General features: G+C 48.6%; 1 protein-coding gene across 1 annotated transcript in view; it reads left to right on the forward strand.

The window, feature by feature from the left end:
- Positions 1-5,148: 5,148 nt before the first annotated feature.
- The window catches only part of Pc (pyruvate carboxylase), a 147,820-nt gene continuing 137,836 nt past the window's right edge, over positions 5,149-15,132 (forward strand). The window contains exons 1-2 of the mRNA XM_004656741.3: positions 5,149-5,225; positions 12,403-12,441. The gene's annotated coding sequence lies outside the window, so the exon portion shown is untranslated. The remainder of the gene's footprint in view (positions 5,226-12,402; positions 12,442-15,132) is intronic.

Here is a 15,132-nt window from a genome sequence, read left to right on the forward strand (position 1 = left end):
TCAGATTCACAGCGATCCTCCTACCTCTGCCTCCCGAATGCTGGGGTTAAAGGTGTGCGCCACCAGGCCTGGCTGAGATTGAATGTTTTGAGTTCTGCTCCCCCACTGCCCCTCACTATCTCCACTGGTCTGGGCAGGCAGGGTGGGAAAACAGCTTCTCCATGGGTGCTGCTAAGGCTCATTTTCCTCCTCCCAGTCCAGGAACCATGTTAGTGACTCCTCCTGACACTTTACAACTCACTGGCCAAGTCTCTGACCCCACCTGGCCTGTTCCAGGTTGTTGACTCGTTAACATTCCCTTCTCCCTTAAATGTACCACTTTATGGACACCTCTCTCTTGTTGGACTCTGTCTCTGGGCTAGTTTCATATACTCCAGTCTTTTTTCTTTTTTCTTTTTGGGTTTTTCAAGTTAGGGTCTCACTCTAGCTCAGGCTGACCTGGAATTCACCATGTAATCTCAGGCTGGCCTCAGACTAAAAGTGATTCTCCTACCTCTGCCTCCCAAGTGCTGGGATTAAAGGCATGTGCCATCACGCCCACCTAATAATTTTTTTTTTTTTTAAAGGTAGATAAGTTCTGGGGCATGGCTCAATGGATAAAACACTTCTCACACAAGTGTGAGTACCTGAATTTGGATCCCCAGAACCCAAGTAAATCTGGACACTGTAGCACTGCACTGTCTGTAATTCCAGGGCTCCTGTGGTAAAAAGGGAGGTGGAGACAGGAGGATTGCTAAAAAGGTCACACACCAGCTGGGCATGCTGGGGCACACCTTTAATCCCAGTACTAGGGAGGCAGAGGTAGGAGGATTGCCACTGAGTTTGAGATCAGTGAAGGACTACAGTGAGTTCCAGGTCAGCCTGTGCTAAAGTGAGAACCTAGCTTAGAAAACAAACAAACAAACAATAACAAGTAGAAAGTGAGACCTGACTCTAAAAGTTATCCTCTGACCACCACACACATGAATACATACCTACCTCATACACAAGTGGACAGAATTCCTTTAAGAATACCACCTGGGGTTGTCTTCTGGCTTCCATATGTGCACGCGTGTGAGTACACACACACACACACACACACACACACACAAACACACACACACGAGACAAAACAAGAGAACATTCCAGAAAGTGGAAGACACTAAGAAGCAAGAAGACAGAGCTGCACTCCAAGCTGTACAGGAGATCCTGAACTATTGGTCACCATTTCCTCTGACTCATTCTGTGTCCTATGCACCACAGCCAAACTCCTGGCTGGTCCTGCCCAGGCTGGGCTCAGCCCTTCTGTCTGGCTTCACTTTCTGCCAAAATCTCCCAAGAACACAGCCACGTTCAGTTGGAGAGATGGCTCAGAGGTTAAGGCATTTGCCCTTAAAGCCTAATGACTGGAGTTCGATTCCCTAGTACTCACGGAAAGCCACATGCACAGTGGCGCATGCACCTAGAGTTCATTTGCAGTGGCTGGAGGCCCTGGTGTGCCTGTTCTCTCTTTCTCTGCTGGGTGTGGTGACACACATCTTTAATGCCAGCACTGAGGTTGAGGTAGGAGGATTGCTGTGAGTTTGAGGCCAGCCTGAGACTAATTCCAGGTCAGCCTGGGCTAGAGCAAGGCACTACCTCAAAAAACACTAAAAAAAAAAAAGAATCAGTTGGGGTTGGTCAAAGAAGAAAGTCAATAAGAAGACCCCAGATTTTTATTTATTTTTATTTTTTATTTTTTTTTTTGGTTTTTCAAGGCAGGGTCTCACTCTAGCTCAGGCTGACCTGGAATTCACTATGTAGTCTCAGGGTGGCCTTGAACTCACAGTGAACCTCCTACTTCTGCCTCCTGAGTGCTGGGATTAAAGGCATGTGCCACCACACCCGGTCAGATTTTCTTTTTTTTTTTTAATTATTTATTTATTTATTTGAGAGCGACAGACACAGAGAGAAAGACAGATAGAGGGAGAGAGAGCGAATGGGCGCGCCAGGGCTTCCAGCCTCTGCACACGAACTCCAGACGCGTGTGCCCCCTTGTGCATCTGGCTAACGTGGGACCTGGGGAACCGAGCCTCGAACCGGGGTCCTTAGGCTTCACAGGCAAGCGCTTAACCGCTAAGCCATCTCTCCAGCCCAGATTTTCTTAGTCATTGTTCAAAAAGGTAGGTGTGAACCCATAAATCTGATTTTATTTTTAGAGAGCCAGGGAGATTCTTATCACTGTGGAACTACGAGGAACACTCTAGGTCTCCCAACACTGACCCACCTCAGACCCATTTGAGGAACTTCTAAAACACAATGCAGGGGTTCCCTTTCTCCAGAGATGGCTTTAAATGGTTTGTTGCAACTCTGCTGGCTACACTCATGGTGTGGGGCTCAGGCATCGGCCTCTCACCAGCACTAAGTCCCTGGGAGATTCTCATGCTTGTGGTATAGGGCCTATGCTGATAAATTCATGCCAGCCATGATGACTGAGTTCTCATCTTGGCTTTTGGTGAGGTAGCTTGAACTCTGGGTCCTGGAATGGAAAACTGGAAAGGAATGGAGAGAGCTTGGGTGGAGAAGAGCCTTGTTTCCTAATGTAACTTAAGCTACATAATGTACAGGCTAGAGTAAACTGCTCAGAGCAGTTTCCTTTATTTAGAAATTCCTTTACTCACAGTTGCCCATTCACTTTCTGGTTGTACTCAATTAGTTTCTTTGTTCAGGTCTGAGTCAGATGGAATGGATGTAGGAGTCATCTGAACCTGGGAGGAAGCATCTGCCCTCTGCGCTGGGCGCTTACAGGAACCTAGCAGAAGCAAGTCACCACATCATTTCCAGTCCTTGTTGAATAGGCTAGCCTTCATGTGAGCAAGGCTTTGCCTTTTCTGAAGGACACATGTCTTATACCTACAAAGCAGGGGAGATAAGCAAGACAGGAAATCACAAGGTTGACATGTGCCAGCAGGGTAACAGAGACAATGTTAATGATAGACTCTGCATCCATTAAGGCCAATCCTTTCCATATGGAAATCCAATCCAGAGTTTTAACTCTTTCCTGCCTTAAAATAAAAAAGAGGGGTGTGTGTGTGTAGGGTGTAGGGGGTTGAAGGCAAGTGTAGTGGCCCACACCTGTAATCCCAGCACTTGGGAGGCTAAGGTAGGAGGATCACCTTGAGGTTGAAACCAGCTTGTACTAAATAGTGAGACCTCATCTCAGCAAAACAAAAAAGGTAGGAAGAGCAGGGTGTGATGGTGCATGCCTTTAATCTCAGCACTTGGGAGGCAGAGGTAGGAGGATTTTGAGGTCAGCCTAGACTAGAGTGAGACCCTACCTAAAAAAAAAACAAAAAAAAAAACAAAAAAAAAAAACAAAAAATTGGGGCTGCTGGAGAGATGGCTCAGTAATTAAGGCACTTACCTGCAAAGCCTAACAACCTGTGTTCAATTCCCCAGTACCCACATAGAGACAGATGTACAAGATGGCACATGTGTATGGAGTTCATTTGCAGTGGCTGGAGGCCCTGGTGCATGCAATTCTCTCTCTCTTCCTCCCTCTTGCTCTCAATTAAGCCAATAAAAATCAAATGTCTATGAATAAATACCTTTTTTAAAAAGACAAACAAAAGTAGAAAGACTCTGATTTTTTTTATGTTTGTTTGTTTGAGATAGGGTCTCACTCTAGCATAGGCTGACCTGGAATTCACTCTGTATTCTCAGGGTGGCCTTGAACCCACAGTGATCCTCCTACCTCTGCCTCCTGAATGCTCACAGTTACGGGATTAAAGGTGTGTGCCACCACACCCAGTTGATTTTTTTTTCCTTAGTTTTTCAAGATAGGGTCTCCCTCTAGCCCAGGCTGACCTGGAATTCACTGTGGTCTCATGTTGGCTTTGAACTCAGAGATCCTCCTACCTCTGCCTCCCAAGTGCTGAGATTAAAGGCTGTGTCATCATGCCTGGTTAGGAAGAATCTTTGAACTTGAACATAAAAAAAAAAAGTTCTTTCAGTTACATAAGGAGTTTGAAGCCAGAATGGACTGAGATGTGCTTCAAAAAGAACGCCTCAGGGTCCCAAATGCTGGGATTACATACCTGTGCCACCATGCTCTGATGAGTGGCTAACAAATGCAGCAAAAAATCCGAGTCAAAATCTTTCTCCATGCTTACTATCTGACACATTTGTATATTTTATTTGCTTATTGTCTGGTCTTCTTTCACTGGAAGGCAGGACTTTTGGGTCGCTTTGTTCACTTCCCTCACCCATGTTGGACAGAGTCTAAATATGTATGAAGCTAAACCGGGTGGTGGCGCACCCCTTTAATCCCAACACTGGGGAGGCAGAAGTAGGAAGATCGTCGTGAGTTTGAGGCCAGCCTGAGACGACAGAGTGAATTCCAGGTCAGCTTGGTCGACCTGGAAAAACTAAAAAAAAAAAAAAAAAAAAAGCATGAAGCTTTCCTTTTGTCACTTAAACCAAGACTTCTAAACCTTTTGCAGTTTGAGCGTCCCCGCTTTACATATCAGGACACTGAGCTCAGAGACTCGCAACCACTCATTACACAAGGTCACACAGCCGCGGCCTCCTGACCACCATCTCCACCCACGCAGCTGCTTACAAGGCGCAGCCTCGCAACCCCGCGGTCACGCCGGAGATCTTCTCCTTCCTCCTGCCCTTCGCTAACACTTTTTCCTGGCGACCTCCTCTCCATTTACTACGGTGCACCTGCGTCTAGCCGGATGCGGGAGCCGGGGCGCCTCTGTTGTGATTGCGGTTCGGGGAGACACGTGCTACCCGGGTGAATGAATCGCACGTCCCCACCCCCACCGACAGCCAATCACGGCGCGTCGGAGCCCAACCACTTCCGCCTATTGCGGGCTAGGGCCACCCCGGGCCGCCCACGTGAGGTTTTTTCAAGACTAGGGAGTAGGCGGTGGCGCGCCGGGGGGCGGGCTCTCCACGCCTGTGGACCAATCCAGAAGCCTGCCGGAGACGCGAGGGGCGGGGCTGACGTGGGGCGCCAAGGCTTAAATGAGAAGGGTAGGTGGATGCAGGGAGGAGTCCGGAGAGGGAGGGAGCAGTGAATGACGGAGAGTCCTGGCCAATAGAAGGAGGGGCTGGGCTGTCTGGACCAATAGGAAGTCTGGGAGGCGGGGCTGGGACCTCAGCAAGTTCGGCTGCGCGGAGACCGCAGCTGTTCCCTGTCAGTGGAGGTAGCGGCGGCGGTAGCGGCGGCGACGACGACTTGCGGCTGCGGGGCGGAGGTGAGTGTCCGCGGCGCTCCGCACCTTCCTCTTCCTGAGGCAGGTCGGAACCGGGTAGGCGTGCGTCGGCGCCGGCCCCAGGGACGCTTATGTAAGGGTCTACGCGCGCGCAAAGGCTCCGCGAGTGACGGCTGGAGGAGACCGCCACGGGCGGCGCGAGACCGAGACGCGACCAGACGTGCGCCGTCCCTCCCCCTCCCTCGGGGACGAGGTCGGTGTGGGCCCGCCCCCTCCCCCCTGCCGCCGGCGCTGGGGCCCTCCGCCCCGAGAGCATCCCTCTGGAGTAGCGCAGCCTCGCTCCTCCTCCGCTGGCGGCTGGCCGGGTGGCCTTAGTCCTGCTCAAGAGCCCATTTTGCAGATGGAGAAACTGACGCATTGAGCCCCCAGATGTCTCGCGCTAGGTCCTTTGAAGGACTCGTACGCAAAGTCTGACAGAATAGGACGCCCAAGGTTCCCGTCATCTCCAGATGTATGGAAACCGTGACTGTGTGTGTGCGCGAGGCTTTCCCTTGTTCCAGGTGCCAGCGCTGCGTCTCCGGGGCGGAAAGCTCCTGGGAGTCCCCGAGTTCCACTTTGGTGCAGGTGTGGAAGGAAGCTGCAGGCGCCCAGATGTAGTGATTGACTCCCACGAGGCGCGGCTGCGCTCAGCCCGTTATTTCGACAGCTCTGAATCAGTTTATAGAGTGGGCTTGGGAATTGCCCCTCTGGGTACACGCACCGCCAGAACCCTGGCTTGGAGGACTCGCCCTGCAGGTTCCTCTCAGCGTGACTTGCCCTGTGTACTTTGAGCAAGTTGTTCTACCTTTGGAGAGCTCCTTTCTCGGCACTCAGGCTGTGGAATCAAGCCAGATTTCTAAAGGTCTCTGTCAGCTCGGAAAGTCTTAAGAGTCTGACTTTTAGTCTCTTCATTTTGTGAGAGAAAGGCCAGGGTTCATTGTCCCCCATTCTGCTCCCGAGAAAACTGAGGTTTGGAGAGGCGCCAGTACTTGCTAGAGCAAAGTAGAGCCCGAGTCTTTGCCATGTGCCTTCCCTGTTGCTCCTTTACCCACTGCCACCAGCAGTCCTGGCTAGCCTCTCTTGCATGTCACCCTTTCCCTTTATATGATGCAAATTCTTGATCTGGGGGTGATGTGCTGAGCTTTCTACCCACTTGCAGCTACCGTGTTGCTGTTGAATTTGCCTGCTCTTAAGTCTTCACTTTTTTTTTTTTTTTTTTTTTGAGACAGGGTCTTGCTATGTAACCCAGTGTGGCTTTGAACTCGTTATCCTCCTGCCTCTTCCCCTAAATGCTGGAATTTCAGGCACCAGTTATACTCCAGCTCTTGAACTTTTTTTTGAGGCAAGGTTTCACTCTAGCCCAGGCTGGCCTTGAACTCACACCAATCCTCTTTCCCCAGCCTTCTGGGACTAAAGGCGTGCTTCCAGCTCTTGAATTTTTTTTTTCCCCCATTCGACGTAGGGTCTTGCTCTAGCCCAGGCTGACCTGGAATTCACTATGTACTCTCAGGCTGGCCCCAAACTCAGGGCAGTCCTCCTACCTCTGCCAACCTAGTGCTGGGATTAAAGGTGTGCACTAGCACATCTGGCTTTGAATTATTATTATTTTAATAAAAATTCTTTTTAAAAATATTTTTATCCACTTGCAAGCAGAGAAAGATAGAGAGCCACAGAAAGAATGAGCATATCGGGGCTTCTAGCCACTGCATGGGAGTTCCAGATGCATGTGTCATTTTGTGCTCACCCCTCTTCTAAAATTTGGCTTTATGTGGGTGCTAGGGAATCGAACCCGGGTTGTTAGGCTTTGCAGGCAGGTGCCTTAACTGCTGAGCCATCTTTCCAACCCCCAGCTCTTCAATTCTTAATCACATTATTTTACACTTCTGCTGCCTGCAGAGCCCTGGAAGGGTGTAGAGAGATGACCTTGGGGATGAGGTCAGTCTCTTGTCTTAGAATTGTTAATGAACTGGTTAGAGAAAAGCAGCAGGTCAGCGTGTCACAGCTGGCTGTAGAAAGTAGGTGAGAGGAAGGTGTGAAAAAGGAGGTGGAGGAAAGGAAATTTGGTAGAGCCCAACAAATTAGGGCAGACCCATCACTGGAGCAAGGAGAGGAGAAATGGACTGGCTTCAGGGCTGAGAGGGATGGATTTGAGCTGGCTTCACCGAGGAGGTGTGTGATGGATGTCTTTGTGGTTGGAGTTGAGCTGCAAATATTTTTATTTTAGAAGAGGGGTGAGCTTTCAATAAGTAGAACCCCAAGGAGGAAGGCTGAGGAAGGTGGAAGGAGAATGTGGGGCAATAGTACTTGTCAGATCAGTGTGAAAAATTTGGGTCTCTACAGGAAACGCAAGCAGGGATGGCACTAGTTTGCAATATTGCAGGGGAGCTGAGGCCAGAGACAGTTGTGTGCTTGGGTTGGGTCTGAGGACCAGCAGGAGGTTCTGAGCTGCAGATTGTATCCATTTGTGTTCTGGCAAGCTCCTTGAGAGCAGCCATCCTGTTTTGGGCTTTGGTCTATGATGCTCGGGATGGAACCCAGGGCCTTGAGCATGTTAAGCTCGTGCTCACCCATTGAGCTACACTCCAACCTCTTCTTTGTTTCTTCATGACTGCCCTGTGCCCTGCCCTTAGGGAAAGGGTACTATGGTTGCTCAATCTCTGTGTTTTGAATCAATTTAGGCAGCTCTCCAAAGTCTCCCCAACTTGCCCCATTGAGCCCTTCTGCACTTTATCTTCTTGCCCCACTCTGTGGACTCCTGCTGCAGCACAGCTGATCCCTTCCTGTGTCTGTTCTACCTCCGGGATCTCCCCCGAAGAAAGCTGGCAGCCCATGGTGAGTCCCTCCACCTTTGGTGTACAATATAGGCTGCCCATCTTCTTTCTCCTCCTCCTCGCTTTTGCTGCTGCTGCTTCTTGACACAGGGTCATACAGAGTCTAAGCTGGCCTTGAACGCCTGATCCTGCATCTACTGCACTAGTGCTAGGTTACAAATTCACACCCAGCTCCTCCACACTTCTTTCCATTTCCCTTAAGCACCCCAGAGTGCTGTACTGGGTGCTTGTCTTCCCCAATCCCATGTCACCACTCTCTGTGTCCCTCTTCATTGTCCTCACAGTCCCTAACATTGTCCTAGGAACCAAAAGGTGCTTAATAATGTTTTGGATCAATTAGTAGGAATTGGCTCCAATTGAGAGCCAGTGAGGAGAGCAGGGCGCAAGCTGGGGAAGATGAAGTTTGTGGCAATGGCCATGGTCTCTTTGGGTGCCTGTGGCAGCATCTTACCTCTTTTGAATGGACCTCTCTTTTGTTGTTCCCCAAAAAAGTACCTGACTGCCAGCCCATTAGTGCCAACTTGCAGTGAGATAGACCAGTGTCTGAGAAGCCAGAGTGCGGTTATTCCCAAGTGTTAGAGGCAGTTGTGTGGAGAAGCAGCCCTGGGGTTTCTTTCTCATCCAGAGACATCCTTTGCAGAAATGGGTCCTGGTGCCTGCTCATTGTCTGAGGCCTCACCTGGGCCTGACTGGAGACCCTCCACCCTTGTGTTTTAGCTGTCTTCTAGTGTCAGCTGTAGCCACCTGACGGGGGGGGGGGGGGGGGGGGTGGTCTGGGAATGGGGGATGGGAAATTGCTACAACAAACCATTTCTTCTTGTTGAATGTCAAGCTTTCCTAAATTTGGCATTTAAGACTCTAATGTGGCCGGGCATAATAGTGCATGCTTGTAATCCCAACACCTGGGAGGCTGAGACAGGAGGATCAAGAGTTAGAGGACAGTTGCAAACACACATGGTGAGATCCTGTCTCAACAAAATAAGACTAATGTGATTCTACTTAACGAGGTTCCTCCCCCCCACCATTGATTCCTTGACCCTGATCTACAGGTCACCTCTTCTGCCTCTCATCTTCTCATTATGAGACTGTCTGATGTTTCCCTAAACTCCTGAGTGTCCCTCCTGCACTTGTTTCTGGTGATCTTGTTTTTTGCAGGGCCTTTCCTCCTGTGCTACAAAATTAAATTACTCTACACAGGCTGGGGAGATGGCTTAGCAGCTAAAGGCACTTGCTTGCAAAGCTGCTGGTCCAGGTTCAATTTCCCCGTACCCACAGAAAGCCATATGTACAAAGTGGTGCATGCATATGGAGTTCATTTGCTGTGGCAAGAGGCCCTGGTGCACTCATCCTCATTTTCTTATCTCTCTGCTTATAAATAAGTAAATAAAAATATTTACAAAAATAAATTAATCTTGGGCTGGAGAGATGGCTTAGCAGTTAAGCACTTGCCTATGAAGCCTAAGGACCCCGGTTCAAAGCTCGACTCCCCAGTACGCACGTAAGCCAGATAGATGCACAAGGTGGCACATGCATCTGGAGTTTGTTTGCAGTGGCTGGAGGCCCTGGTGTGCCCATTCCCTTTCTCGCTCTGCCTCTTCTTTCTCTGTCTGTTGCTCTCAAATAAATAAGTAAAACTAAACAAAAGCTTTAAAAAAAGAAAAACCAAGCCGGGCGTGGTGGTGCACGCCTTTAATCCCAGCACTCGGGAGGCAGAGGTAGGAGGATCGCCATGAGTTCAAGGCCACCCTGAGACTACAGAGTTAATTCCAGGTCAGCCTGGACCAGAGTGAGACCCTACCTCGAAAAACCAAAAAAAAAAAAAAAAAGAAAAACCTCTCTTAAAAAAATTAATCTCCAAGATGCAGGCGTTTTCTGTATTAAGCTTGCCAAATCTATTCAGTTGGATGTGGGCTTTCTCTTACAATGATGACATTAACAATAAAAGCCAACCTGTATATATTCCTACTATGCGATAGTATGCAGTGAGGTGAGATAATTCAGTTCAGAATCACACATCTAGGAAATGGCATGGCTGAAACGGGCCCTGGGCTCAGGGTCCCTGCTAGCATACCTCTCATGTTTCATCCCACTTTTGCCTTCAAAAGTTGATCCTTAACAACATAATTTGCTTTTTTGGCACTTTTGGGGCAGGCTGTGTCTTCTGGCATGGTTCCCTGTGCAAGGCATTCATTCAGTAATATTTCATTGCGTTGAATGCCCCAAATGTTCAACTTCAATGGGACATAACCTAGAGGCAGCTGGTTTTCTGTAAGAAAGCTAGTTTGCTGCTGTTGTCTTCATTTTGCTGTGGCTTGAGCTTCCTCACAGGTGTGGCCTTTGGAAAAGAAATAGTCTGTAACCCCCCCCCCACCAAAGTGGCTTGGGCCCCAGGGGCTTAAACACTGGGTGCACTCTTAAGCAAGGCAGGAAATGGCCTCTGCAGGAAAGATCAGAGGAAAGAGTCTGGAAAAAAGGGGACACATTGCAGGTCACATAAGACAGTTCTTCATTAGTGTCAAGTTGCACAGTGAGATAGGAGCCAGAGAGGCAGTGCAGGTAGCTCTTGATTATTAGAAGCAGCTGTTTGGAGAAAGTGCACCTGGGGCTGGATGGAGGCGAGCTGTAAGAGAAAGCACTTGAGATAAAGCTGTTTCTGTAGCCCAGCATGGTGGTGGACACCTTTAATCCCAGCACTTAGGAGGCAGAGGTTGGGGAATCACCGTGCGTTAGAGGCCACTCTGAGACTACATAGTGAATTTCAGATCAACCTGGGCCAGCGAGAGGTCCTACCTTGAAAAAAAAAAAGTTTCTAGAACTTCTTGTTCTTGTGTAGAGGGTCTAGACTAGTGTTTTATTTAAATACTTACTTTAATAGTTCTTTTTGCCTTTTTTTGTTTGTCTGTTTGTTTGTTTGGTGGTAGGGTTTCACGCTAACCTAGGCTGACCTGGAATTCACTCTGTATTCTCAGGGTGGCATCAAACTCATGACGATCCTCCTATCTCTGCCTCCAGAGTGCTAGGATTAAAGGTGTGTGCCACCATGCCCAGCTGCATTTTATTTTTTAGGTAGATTTTCACTCTAGTCCAGGCTGACCTAGAATTCACTATGAATGAGGCTGTGCTCACACTTGCACGGGGCCTTCTGTAACCATTTGACAGGAAAGAAGATATTCCAAAGGTAGATCTTTATGCAACCAGACTATTGAAACAATGGGCCCCAATGAATTAAAAATTCTCCAGAACTCTCATGCCCGAGGAAGGGAAAAGACGAAGTCTGGTGTCAGCCAGAGGAGGAACTTGTCTCTTAGGGAGAGACTTCACACAGTTGACCTGCCCATCTAGAAGGAGAGACTGCAGCTGAGACAGTGATGATGGGTCAGTGATGAGTGAGGCCACACCTTGACCAGGAATGCCTAGTACCTCTTGCCCTCTACTTAAACCTAACCCTTATGTCGGGACACCAAACACTGACCTTGGAGGTCATAGACCCCTATCTGTTCTTCTCATTGTGATCACTTTTTTTTTTTTTTTTTTTTTGAGGCAGAGTCTCAGGCTGACCTGGAATAAACCATGTGGCAGGCTGGCCTCGAACTCACAGCGATCCTCCTACTTGAGCCACGCAAGTGCTGGGATTAAAGGCCACCACCCTGGCAAATTTTGTTTTTACTATTATGAATAAATGTAATTGGTATCTCATGCTTTTACCTTAGCAATTCAATAACAAGCCAGAGTGTCCTTTTCTCCTCATCATTAGGGATTGAGCCTAGTGCATCATGTATGCTTGGTAGATACCCTACCACAGAGGTGCGTCTCAATCCTTTTTTCTTTTTTTTTTTTTTTTTTCTTCAAGGTAGGGTCTCTATGGCCCAGGCTGACCTTGAACTCATGGCCATCTTCCTATCTCTGGCTCTCTAATGCTGGGATTAAAGGCATGTGCCACCATGCCTGCTGGATCCTCTTTTAACATTTTCTTTTGAGCCAGACTCTAAGTTTTCCAGGCTGGCTTTGAGCTTGGGATCCTCTTGCCTCAGCCTCCCAAGTAGTTGGAGTTTCGGTCCTGTGCTAGTAGGCCCAGGAGGTGTGTGGCCTTTGTATGTTACCTTATCAGATGTCCCCAGAGCCTGTGAGGTGGGTATTGCTACTGCCATTTTATAGACGAGTGGGTGGCAGAGCAGCAAGAGGTGGGGCCCAGGCAACTGGTCAACAGAGCTGGGGTACTGTGGTTGCCCTCATGGAACAAGCCATTTGAGGTTTCTAAACCAATGTTTTTGATACTCTTAGGTTTTCTGGGAGTGCCTGAAGAAATGAGCATAACAGTTTTTTTTTTTTTTCCCTCTCTCTTACTTTAGATAGCATCTGCCTCCTGGATAGCTGACAGAACACTAACGGTGAGTCCTGTGCCTGAACCCAGGCTAGAGTTGTGTGTTGGGATCTTTGTGAACACTCTAGTCCCAGCAGATCATGTCTCACATTTAGTCGATACAAAAGGCCACACTCTGGTTTTTGGAAATCTCCACTTCATCTTGATCTTTTTTTTCCTAGATTTTCACAGGAAAGTAACATCTGGCTCCCTACTGGCTGCAGTTGGCAGCTGGCCAGTTAGAGCAGGAGGCCCTTCTAAATGGTTGTGGCTTGGGAAGCTGGGCAAGGGGGGGTGGTGGTGGTAGTGATGACCTACAGGAAGCATCCCCCATGAACAGCCTCTTTGAAGACCCTTTCTTTTAAGTACTGTGGATATAGACATCTGTGCCATGCTGCGACCTGAAGGATGACTCTACCAGCTCATTGACCCCTTTTCTAGCTTCTGTCAGACACAAGGTACAGTTGTTCCCTTCTCTCTTCTCTCTTGTGCCCCAAAGCAACACTGCCCTTGATGACCTGTGGCCTTTGGTAGTTTCTCCATTGCAGATTTCCCTGGGTTGCAGGTGGCTAGGAGATCCAGTTGCATCTGCTCAGTTTAAATTCCAAGAGGCTGGGCGGGGCCACCTTTTAACCCTAGTCCAGTCTCCTGCTGGTTTGCAAGAACAGCCTGGCCAATCTTCTCCTGCGTTTAAGACTGCTGCTCTCCTTGTTTCACAGCTAGGGGCCTTGAGTAGTTTGTAGCTCAACTTTCCCCAGCATTCACATTCATTGTGGAGGGGAAATTCCACTGTGCAGGATTTTTCTTGGCTTTCCAAGCATTGTGTAGGGAATTTTCTCAGGGCGTCTGTCCCTTGTGACCCAAGAGATGGTTTCCTTTGAGATTTTCTACACTCCTCTTGTCTCAGGCCTTGGGCCAGCGGTGGCTGTTTTCCACTCCACTACAGTCTACTTAGAGAGCTAGTGGAGATAGGGTTCATTTCATATCTATGTGTTTTGTCTTTGAATAATAAAAAAGGATGCTCATGGTATGGTTAAAAAATAGGGCTAGAGAGATGGCTTAGTGGTTAAGACATTTCTGAAGCCTAAGGACCCAGGTTTGATTCCCCAGTTCCCACATAAGCAGATGAACATGGTGGCATGTATCTGGAGTTCGTTTGCAGTGACTAGAGGCCCTGGCAGGCCCATTCTCTCTCTCTCAAATAAAATAAAAGAATGAAGGAAAGAAAGAAATCTAGCTAGCTAGCTGGTAGAGAAAGGGCAGATGGGTACCTGGTGGGAATGGTCTCCTCTGTGGATGAGTTCCACCCTCCATATCTCTGCTGTCCTCTTGTAGCTGATTGCTCTGGCCACTTATTCTTTTAGTTATTTATTTGAGAGCGACAGAGAGAGAAAGAGGGAGGGAGGAAGGGAGGGAGAGAGAATGGGCACGCCAGGGCCTCCAACCACTGCATATGAACTCTAGATGCGTGTGCCCCCTTGGGCATCTGGCTAACGTGGGTCCTTGGGGAATCGACCCTTGTACTGGGGTCCTCAGTCTTCACAGGCAGGCGCTTAACCGCTAAGCCATCTCTCCAGCCCTTGGCCACTTATTCTTGGTTGGTAGAATTGGATGTCATTTCTCTTGCTTGCACCCTGTCAGAAGGGGTGGAGGTTCTGGGTAATATGCCTGAAACCAGAGCCTGGAGAAGGCTCATGCGCAGAGCCCAAGATATCCCCCTGCTCCTCCATTATTGTTTTGTTTCCAGTCCTCTGCCTTGCATGGTCGTTCTCTCTCTTTCTCTACCCTGGTCAACTAGGAACTCACTGTGTAGCCCCAGGCTGGCCTTGAACTCATGGTGATTCTACTTCAAACCTCCTTAGGGCTGGTACTAAGTGCATGTGCCAGCAAGTCGGCTCCCAGTGTTTTTAAGGCTGTTGTCTTTTTCTAATGGCTTCCGCAGGTCCATCATTTGGAAGGCCAGGTCATTTTAGTTTGTCAGAGCTTGTTCAGCTCTCAGTTCCCAAGTCCTACAGATTCCCCAGAGCTTTCCTTAGTTACGGTAACCAGGTCTCTGTCATCTAAGCTGGGGCCTTCCTGCTCTGTGACTTTCTCCTGGGGATCTGAGGAGGTGGGTGTGGGCTGTTGTTAAGCACCACACCAGAAGGCAGAAACCTGGGTCTTCCCTACCCACCTCAGCCTGTGTTCTTGTTACCTCCTTGTCCTGGTTTGCCTTCCGAGGAGGGGTGGGGATTGTGGACTGCTAGATGGGTGCTTCCACTGGCTGCGTGAGTGTGGGCTGTTCCAGACTCCAGTGTCAGCTCCTCTCCTGACCAACATTCGGCATGACATCTGAGGCTGAGGCTGCGGGAAAATTCCAAGAGCTAGCTGTGCTGAGTCATGCCTAGTCTGAATGCGTGTGCTGCTTTCCTCCTTCCTGTCTGTCACTGGTCAGCCGAGTCTTCAACATCTGCAGTTACTGACGGGAATGTCTGGCTATTAGTGACGGATGCTTCTCTGAGTGATTTCCCTTACTACATGATAATCATCAGTATAAAATTAATAATAAAGCACTACACTTTTCACTCTTTCCAGTCTATTTAGAATTCTAGAAAATGTTGACAATTATTTTGAAGGACCTTTTGATTAATATTGGCCTCATTTGAATATCTAATTACACTCATTTGAAAATTTTAAATAGAATTTATAAGTTAGTCACTTTCCTTTAATTATTTTAGTA

This window comes from Jaculus jaculus, chromosome 1 (assembly GCF_020740685.1).
Source record: "Jaculus jaculus isolate mJacJac1 chromosome 1, mJacJac1.mat.Y.cur, whole genome shotgun sequence".
NCBI lineage: Eukaryota > Metazoa > Chordata > Mammalia > Rodentia > Dipodidae > Jaculus > Jaculus jaculus.